This window comes from Lytechinus variegatus, chromosome 16 (genome assembly GCF_018143015.1).
Source record: "Lytechinus variegatus isolate NC3 chromosome 16, Lvar_3.0, whole genome shotgun sequence".
NCBI classification, from domain to species: domain Eukaryota; kingdom Metazoa; phylum Echinodermata; class Echinoidea; order Temnopleuroida; family Toxopneustidae; genus Lytechinus; species Lytechinus variegatus.
In genome coordinates this window covers 17,132,712-17,143,192 of record NC_054755.1, presented here as the reverse complement: position 1 = coordinate 17,143,192, position 10,481 = coordinate 17,132,712, and the positions used below count along the sequence as shown (strand labels likewise).

The 10,481-nt window shown below is 35.6% G+C and overlaps 1 long non-coding RNA gene across 1 annotated transcript; it reads right to left on the bottom strand.

Annotated features, from left to right (window-relative positions):
• Positions 1-5,700: 5,700 nt before the first annotated feature.
• On the bottom strand, positions 5,701-8,667 carry LOC121429402. The gene is made up of 3 exons (XR_005971928.1): positions 8,485-8,667; positions 7,311-7,404; positions 5,701-6,651 (listed from the first exon to the last, which is right to left on the bottom strand). It is a non-coding gene; the product is annotated as an uncharacterized LOC121429402 (long non-coding RNA).
• Between the last annotated feature and the right edge of the window lie 1,814 nt (positions 8,668-10,481).

Sequence of the window (10,481 nt, the reverse complement as noted above, 5' to 3'; positions counted from 1 at the left end):
AGTCATTTTTCTTTATGCAAAAAACAATAATAAATTTTGTTTGTCATGTAATAAAAAGTCTCAGCACGTACAACTCAATAGATTTCAGAGATGGTGCTCTGAAGTTTTTCATGACTATATCATAAAAATCACATATTCAATGATTTTGTAACTGATTGAAACTCAATCTGTAATTACTGGGGATATGGTTTGTTTTATTTTACTTTGTGTTTGAAGGACATGTCAACCAATTTCCTAAAATCAATTCATTACATACAAACAGTTGTTTAGTAATTCGTAGAGGTTTTTAATATGAGTGTTAGGTTGATAATGTTTTGCAGATAATGCGAAATTACATCTGTGCCTTGTTATTATATTTAATTAGTATGTAAAATTAATTAACTCAAGTATTATAGGTGTTCATGAATCACACAAACGTATACTGTATATACAGTGTATATTAAACAGAATTATATTGAATGTTTAAAAATAAAGACCTCACAAAGTGTCTAAATAAAGTGATTTTCTGCCCGTGCCTCTTGTCGCAGCCTGGACTTACATTTAAACAAATAAAAACAAATAATTTATATCATACATAATCATATTAATGCAGGCAATTCAACAACAATTAAAGGTACATTTGACCAATTTGGAAGCTTATAAACTGGATCACCAAGATATAACCTGTATTCAGCTTGCAAATATTTTTAATACGAAGATTGCATTTCAAACTAACTAAATTTTAGTGTCATATGTCTCTATTTAGATACAAGAAATAATTCAACGCGTTTTGCGCTTTCATATATTGTACATGTAGGCTACATGTATCTATGTGTGAACGCCTTATAGTGATAAAAGTTTTATGCATTTTCAGTACTTAATAAAATATCAAGCGATATCAATAATCATCAAATGATTCTTTTTCGTTTGTTTAGTTAAAGAATATATGCCGATGAGTTAAAGGATTGAAAGAAAGAGAGGGAAAGGAACCATCTACTTATAAAAAGGTGAAAGACATCCGCAGAGGGGGGTGTGTAGGGTGAGAGGGAGGAAGAAAAAGAGAGAGCGGGAGACAGAGAGGGGGGGGGGGTGAAAAAAGAGGGAGAGATAAAGGGAGTGGGGGTGGAGAGAGATAGGGGGAGAGAAAGAGAGAGGTATGGATGGGGAGAGAATGGGAAAGAGGGACAGTTTTGAAAAGTCTATCAAAATTTTGAGAAAGAGAGAGATATGGATAGGGAGAGGGTGGGAAAGAGGGAGAGAGAAAGTGTGTATGTGTATGTGAGAGTGTCTGCGATGGTACCATTCATATAATTTTCGTTCTCTTCTTCCTATACAGTGCGTTTTAAAAAATAATTGGGACAGTTTTGAAAAGTCTATCAAAATTTTGAGAAAGAGAGAGGTATGGATGGGGAGAGAGTGCATGGGAAAGAGGGAGTTAGTGTGTGTGTGTGTGAGGGTGTATGTGTGTGTGAGTTTGTGTGTGTCTGAGAGAAGGGGGGGGGGGGTCGGTCGTGTGTTATTCATATAACATTTCCATTATTTTTAATTTATATAGATTCGGTAATAAAGATGGTCTAAAAAACCCGTTTACAGTGAGCGTCTGCGATGATACCATTCATATAATTTTCGTTCTCTTCATGCTATACAGTCCGCATAAAAATGAGACAGTTTTGAAACGTATATCAAAATTTTGTTTCAAATTATGATGTCTATATTTTGATGTCAAATGGATGCTCTGAAGTCTTCTCTTTCAATTGTCATTAAATGTATGATTTGTTCATGCTTGAGCGAACACGAAACATTTTTGCCAGAGGTTCAAAAAAAGTTTACGCCAAGTGGCAGAAAATGAGAAAATATTGACGATCGGACATCTAGCAAATCTGCAGACTTCCTCTTAACCTTTTCATTACCTTTTCCATAACTTTTAAAATCCATTTACAAAGCATTAATTCACTTGATATTTTCTTTTTTGATTTTCATTTAAAGGTCTAGTCCATCCCAGCAAAATATTGATTTCAATAAATAGAGAAAAGTCAAACTAGCATAACGCTGAAAATTTCATCAAAAACTGATTTAAAATAAGAAAGTTATGACATTTAAAGTTGTTGGATTTTTCTCTCTTCATTCAAATCAACTTTTGTTGGGGTGGACTTGTCCTTTAAATATGTTAGCTTTCAGCATTGAATATTCCTTGAAAAGTAAAAAAAATGTTGTGAACCCAAGCAGAAGATTTGCATCATTAATGGAGAGCTTGTTACTTATTCAAATCCTTATAATATTTTGCGAAATAAATGTATAGTGCCTTTGAAAAACATAAATCCTATTGTCGAGAGGATGTTGATTCCTTGAGCAAGTTAAATTGTGTACTTGACACGGTATTGGAAACAATTTTAATAGGGGGTAATGGCTTGAATTTGACATGCAAAAAAAGGCTTTTCACCAAAAAATGAAGCTCTTTTTGATTAAGGGAAATTTGACAAGCAAAAAGGGGGGGGGAGGTTGTTGCTACAAAATTAAGGTAAGTTCTGTTTAAAAAAATTGCTATGTAACATACATAACAGTTATCCAAGGGGTGCTGCCTATGATAAATACTGCACGTAGCACCCCCAGAACCCCCGTTTCCCAGGGCCAAGGTGCTTGACAGTATAACATTAATTCTTACATGATCAGTTTGATAATGTTCATGTCTTTCAAATGCCCCAAAACCTTTGTTGTACATGCCATAATTAAAATAAATTACAAGGTCTCCCTTTAATGATGTAAATCTTCTTGTTTGGGTTTTTTTTAAACCATGAAGGAATAAACCGGGCATGGTGGCTCAGCGGTAGAGCGTCCGCCTCATGAACGGGAGGTCGTGGGTTCGATCCTAGGCCGAGTCATACCAAAGACTTATAAAAATGGGACCTTCTGCCTTCTTGCCAGGCGCTCAGCATTTAGATTGGAGAAGGGTAATGATAACATGTTATGTTATGCAGGGCCCGCTGGTAGAGCAGTTTCCTAACTGAAGTGGCTACCCTGGGTAAATAAACCGTTATTATTATTTTTATTTTTTCATTAATACAACACATTTAAAGAAAATTACCAAACAAAATTGTGGCAAAGATAATGAAAACGTTAAGGGGTTAGTCTGCTGATTAGAAAGATGTAAAATCGTCGATATTTTCTAATTTTATGCCACTGGGCGCAAGCCCTTTTTTAACCTCTGACAAAACATTCCATGTTCACTGAAGCATGACTTTTAAAAAAAAATTGTATTTGAATAAGACTTCAGAGCATCTATTGATATAACAAAATAAAGACAGCATAATTTTAAACAAAATTTTGATAGACATTTCAAATCGTCCCGTTTTTTATACGCACTGTAATTTGTCACGCACACACCCACACTCACTTTTTTTTCCAAATAAGTTCACACCTGGTTACCAATAATGCATACAGCATTTCCATTTATTTTAAAGCAGGATAAAAGAGCATTGTAGATTAAATGCCTTGCTCACGGGCATAGCTGCCGCGGCCGGGGATCGAACCCCGGACTTTTTCATGCATAGCCAGGCGCCTTAGACCCATAGGCGGCGGAAGCGGGGGGACGGGGGGGGGGACAGGTCCCCCTAAAATTGAGGGGGGGGGACGGTCCCCCCTAAATTTTTAGTTGATAACCTTTTTTTTTTGCTTGTCAATTTTTTTTACATGTGTCCATCACAAAATTTCAGGTGGACCCTCTCTTAAATTTTGTGGCTTCCGCCGCCAATGCTTAGACCACTCGGCCACGGCACCTCCTCACACACACACACACACACACAAACACGCTTTCACACTTACACACACACACACATACACACACACACCCACGCACACATGTATATATATATACACACACACACAGCAAATCAGCAGACCCACCCCCACGTTCACACACACCCACACCCATTTCCACACACACACATACTTACACTTTTTCTTTATATTTCCTTTACCCCAACTGAAATTTTCTATATTCTTTTATCATCACAATATTCTCTTTCTTATTTCCCCCTTAAATATTTGAAAACCAAAAACATCAGAACCTTCGGAATACATTCTTTTAATTTCATATATATATCGCAATTGCCCATAACATATATAAAAAGCCTTAAAAGTTCTAACCGATTCTGATTGTGACACAAACACTCAACTACAAATGGAAAAAAAAACATTAATAATATGCATCTGCTCAGTTTTATTATACGATATAAAACACAAGCGAACATTACAATTTATAAGGATAAATAAGAAAAGATAATAGAGTCACACAATTAGTTTAGAAAAATACTTCAATAATAAGTAGAATCAGCATGGAACTGTTCTAAAGTAATCAACGGGTTTCATTCATTATTTACAACTAGATTAAGATTGTGTGCGATGATATTTCAAAATGGCCAACAGATGGTGTGAGATCTAGGTCCTACAGCAATTACAAACAGTGGCATTAGGTTAGTGATATATTTACTTAGTTATATATTTATTTATTTATTTATTTATTTATTTATTTTGTTTTATTTACACACGGTGGTCTCTTCAGTACAAAACTGTTTTACAAGAGACCCTGTCAAAATACAAACATATTACAATAATATACAAGATAAAAGAGAGTATAACTTCACACACATCATACAGAGAAATTTCAATTAACTGTAAAACCAGAAAAAACAACAGATAACACCAGCATAATAAATGGAAATTCTTAAAAATATGCAATACATTAAAGTCAATGAAGGATGAAGACAAATCATGCAAGCAACTGGCATTTAACGTCATTAAAAACATGATTATGGAGGTATTATCCTTGATTTTTTTAATTAAAACTAAATTTAAAAGAATGCTAAATAGGTAAACGTACGCATATTCAAACGGTACATAAAGATTAATTTTAAAAATAAAATAGATTACAATACAACATGAACAAAATTAATTAGTATTTAACAATTTTAACATGTACATTTGTGCTTTATATGGAAATACAAACAAACAAAATTATATATTTAAAAGTTTGTACCAGCATTGGTACCAATCCAATTGTATTGTTCAATATCACAGATAAATTCAATGTACCAACAGGGGCGTCGATCCATTTTTCAGATGGGGGGGGGGGCAAAATTATGAATCAACGTTCCAAAGGTGCTTGATCACACAAAACAAACACACTTACCCACCCCACACACACATAATAAATTAATGCGAGCGAGAAGTACGCGAGCTGGAAATTTTGATATTTCGATTTGAAAAAAAAAATTGAACATTTAATGGACGTTTTTGATAATGAACAAAATATATAGGCCTACCCAATAAACGATTATTACAAATCGAAGCGGGGGTTCTTTCGAGGTTTACATCACAAAACGGGGCATTGTATGAACCTATTTAAGTATGAAATGTATGGGGTTTTCGCTAAAGAAATGATGCGCGAAGCGCGAGCTGAAAATTTTTATATTCCAATCTGAAAAGCGGACATTTTGAGCAAGATTTAAATAAAGAACGAGATTTGTATCTCAATCTCGCTCGTCGATTTCTGTGTAAACTTACAATCTTATTTTATTTTTGCACATCCGGTGGGGGGGATGGAGCAAAATGATTTGCTTGCCCCCAAGAATTTTCATTGGTGGGGCGATCGCCCTCCTCCGAAGATCGACGCCTCTGTGTACCAACACATATTTTTCTTAGATGATTTTGGATTTTTTTTTCAGATTTAGATTTCTTTATTTCCGTTCAACAAAATAATTAAGTATCAGTAGAAGTACATGTTCAAAATAATACATACAATTCAGTGACATTTCATAACAAACTTTAAGATAAATTGACTGAACGGAGGGAGTTGCCAATATTGTGTGGATGTTCTCATATCTGACTGTGGGTTTCGCTGTTAAAATAGTATCGAATGATGAAATTCAAACGTTTGAAAGAGATACTCGTGACATCATCATGTATACATACTGCTTATCCAAAAAATTCCCTTTACTATTATATGTATTACAGATCATTAAAAAAAAAGAAAAGTCAAGTTATTTTTTTTTCAAAATTACCTGCATTGCATTAGTCTTTAGTACCGTATATGCGGCACCAAATACGCCATTTGGCTGCCGACTATAGCCTATAGTCACCAATATCGAAATAATGAAATTAGACAATTCTGATGGTTTTGAGTAGTTCACGGAATCAACGGAATTTTCAAGGAAAGTATTATACAATAAGTAGTAAAGACAGCAAAACGGCGATTTCAATCAAATAAAAATCAATTGAAAAAGAAAGAAAAAAAAAACAAGTTGATGGAAATTACATTTCTATATATCCTAAAGAAACGGTAAACGAAAGGATAGAGACTTTTATTTATAGAGGGTGGAAACGGTGAATAATGGAGAGCGCCAAGCACCCCCCCCCCTCCACCACTCCACTGATGTCCCCTTGTCTAAAGCTGATATTTCCTTAAATAAAAGAAGAAGAAAACTTCTTCCCAGTTCGAGTGAGATAATACAAAACGCGTGACTGACAAGGCCTCTTAGATTTACCACGACATGATGATTCCACTTTGAATACTTTGGTTTGGTTGGGACGACAGATGATAACTCTATACAATGTAGATCAGAAGCAGGAAAGACGGATAGCAAAGCTGAGTCCAGATCTTTGGCCAAGAATCTCCATCTGAAAAAAACACAAGGCACCTTAAGATTAATCTCAATTGTGGTTTAACGTTTTCACCAAATTTATCTATTTTTAACATTGAAGAGTTACAGCAGGGGCAGCGGAACGGTTTTCAGATGGGGGGGGGGGGAACCGACCATGCAAAAATCACAATCAAATGGTCATTTTTTACGTTTTTGTACACGGATTTTGAAAAAAAAAGTGGGGGAAGGGGAAGGCTGAAGCCACCCCCTGCGCTTCCGAGGCCCCTGTTACATGTACATGTTTAGAGATGACGACATCGACGAAATGGCAATAACAAGAACTGGGACAATGAAAAAAATTTCAATAACAAAAACCTACAATAAGTTGATTCGGTTTGCTAAACTTTCCCCTTGTCTACAAATTAGGAATAAAAAATGTTGATGAAGATTACACTTTCTGTTTTTTTTGTAAAAGTTGATAGGCCCTTCTGACCCAATATTCTATTGGTTAGGAAGAAAAGTCCCCATGAGCAGCCAAATACTTACTTTTATGATCCATAAAAGTGCTAACTTAAGCATTATTTATTCATGATGAAATTTTTGACTTATTGCTTTGTTTTAACATTATATCTTATTCAATTGGTATTTCATGGGAATGAAATGATATTTCACTTAATAAAGATTTGGAATGTGTACCTTTATTTCTTTCTTCCATCACTCATCCAATCAATCAAAAATTTAAGCCAACCATCGCCTGGTTTTCCAATGCCCCTTTCTGTCCTGGAACATGCTGCATGAAAACGAAAAGGAATGGAAATGCAAAGTTTTTCAAATCCAAAACTCTAATGACTGCAATAAATATATGTAAATAAATATATGTATAATCTCCTTAATAATTAGTCAGTGGTTTTTAGGATATCGAGAAACAGAAAATTTTCCTAATTTGCAATCATATTTTTATGAATATTAAAATCCTACACGGTTTAAAGATAAATAAAGGTATTTGCATTAAAGACATTTCGTGAGAAAGTCTGTAAAACCAAAATTGAATATTACATTATCAAAGTAGATTATACAGTTGCATTCATTGGCGGCGGAAGGCAAAAAATTTAGGGGTTTCCACCAAATATTGGGATGGACACAGGAAAAAAAAGGTTATCAACCAAAATTTAGGGAAGTCCACCTGAATTAAGGGGGGGGGGGACGCAGGAAAGTAAATTGACAAGAACAAAAAAGGCTCTCAACTAAAATTTTTTAGGGGGGCATCCCCCCTGCTTCCGCCGCCTATGGTTGCATTAATCGAACTTTGTGAAATCATGAAATCTAAACTGAAAAAAATGAAGATCACCAACAAAACTAAGCACATGATGGTCAGTGCATCAATATTGCTTGGAAAAAGACCCGACATCGTGCATTCAATTTCTTCCAGTATACTTATATTTTTATTCATACATACAAACGTCTGGGTGGTCTTTCGGTTGGAATCTCTACCAACTTAATTATAAACAGTCAACACAGCTAGGATTATCCATGGTTGGGAATTTAGCCCAAGTCCCCCAGATTAAAAGATGACAGTCATAATATGGAGAGGCGCGATAGCTCAGTCGGTATAGCGGGGATTTCGGATTCCTGTGACCCGGGTTCGATTCCCAAGTGGAGCGCTAGTGCCCTTTGGTAAGGCATTTAGCCTCATTACTAAGTCCCTCGGAGAGGTCCTTAAGCCGTTGGTCCCCTGGTTGCTTGCTCACAGGCATTCGTGCTTTCTTAGCAGTCAGGTAAAAAAGCTCGATACAACCACTAGACCACGACACCCCCACATTTGATATTATATTAGATATTATACAGTTTATTCTTGTTCGTGGATACTCACCGCAACCAGATGGGGAGGACTGAGTTGGTTCGTCCAACTCTATTCTGTCATCCTGCCCGCAATAATCATCTTTCCAACCCTTCTCCTCCTGACAATCACCCATGTTTGAAAATTTCGTAAAGTATATATATATATATTTTACTAATGGTGCAATTCCCGCTTATCTGCTACATATGATGACTGAATGACAAATATATTTGTATTTATACCTAGAGCTGGTGTTGTTTCTCATTATTGAAATGAAAATAAGACACACCCCATTCAAGGAATGAAGGAGGTCGCTTAACGTGACGTTCATCTACTGGGGTTTATCTCTTTCACCACCATCATCACCACCGAAAATAAGTTTTTTTTTAAAATAAATATATGTAATTTGAAAAAATCACAGAAAAAGTACTAATTCAGTGGAATGTACTATAAATTCTTTTTTTTTTCAAAATAAAGCGGACTGAATCTGTATATTAAACAGAAAGAATGGAACTATATTTTGGGGGTGAAAAGAATTTATGTTAATTACATGCCCGATTGTTGTACGATCGACGAGTCCTACAGGAAAGGAGGACAATTTAAGGCTATTTGTTTGCATTGCATTTTAGATTGTATCATGTTTTAAGTAGAATAGGTATACTTTTCCGCTTTAATTTACGCATCTTTCCGGCTAAGAAAGAAAATATTTTTAACATAAATTGATGGTTCACTGATTGGAAACGTATTTTTACTCGATGATCATTCACTATTTTGTTTTTCATTATACCATTTCATTATCATTCAGTGGCTTATTCGATAGACATGTTTCGCTGCAGCAAAAACGAATTGCACAAGCTTTACCGGGTATTACAGGGGGCCTCGTGGTCTAGTGGTTACGACTCTCGTCTTTCAATCAGAGAGACGTGGGTTCGATTCCCAGCCATGGTGTGTTTTCCTTCAGCAAGAAATTTACCCACATTGGAAAACTGTGACATACGGTCGCTCTATTTGAAATAAATTATTGCTTCCAATTTGCATGCTGAGATTCTGCGTTAGCAGTGTGCAAAATATAACCATCGTCAGAAGGAGTTGGTACACTCTAAAAAAAAGTTTACCAAATATTGGGTAAAATTGAAACATTTTATCCAGCAGACGTGCATGTTCCCTTTCTACCCAATTTTGGTTAAAATTTTACTCAATCTTTTTAGAATTGACTGGCAGAAAGAGAATCACATACCCAAGGCTCTATGCTTACGTTTCATAATGATAAAACAAACCATCCAATCAGATTTAGAGGGAACGGAACTACTTTATTTCTTTGCTCACCCCTTCAGTGTGCTACTTAGATGCATGTATGCAGATAAGATAGATCATAATTCACATTTGAAGTCATGGCAGGAAGAAGTGAAACAATAAAAATTGTCTGGCAAGATACGTATGATAGCCCTGCTGGATGGTTGGAGACCAATGACGAGGAAACGAGTAGGTTTTTTTCATATATACATTAATAGGGCGATTATTTCACGCACTCGTTGAACCTTTTGTATAATTTTGTACATACATGCAATGCTATGGTTTGTCACTGCTAGTATTCGTCAAATGTCAAATGCTGCTTTCCTTCAATGCTTGCTCTACACGAACTTGGGTGGGGGGAGGGGGCGAGGGGCGAATCCCCGAGGAAAAATAGTTATCGTTTATCCCTAAATACGTTAAAATGTATATTGAAATCGTTTCTTCTGTCCAGCTATAGCTGGACAGAAGATGGACTTAGTTAAGACGCACTGGCCGAGCAAACATAATGTATTTGCCTTTACGTTTTTATTTGATATTTTGTTTATTTTTCTCCTTTTTCGCTCACCCCCTCCCCTCTCTATCTTTCTTACTTGTCCACTTTCCCTCTCATTCTTTACCCCGTGGTTTCTCTATATACGCTTATATTTGGTTTTTCCAATCTTCATTGCTAATTTCATTATTATTTCAAGGAACCTGCAGACATTACAAGTTCTGCTTTTTATGCAGGTTGCTTTATA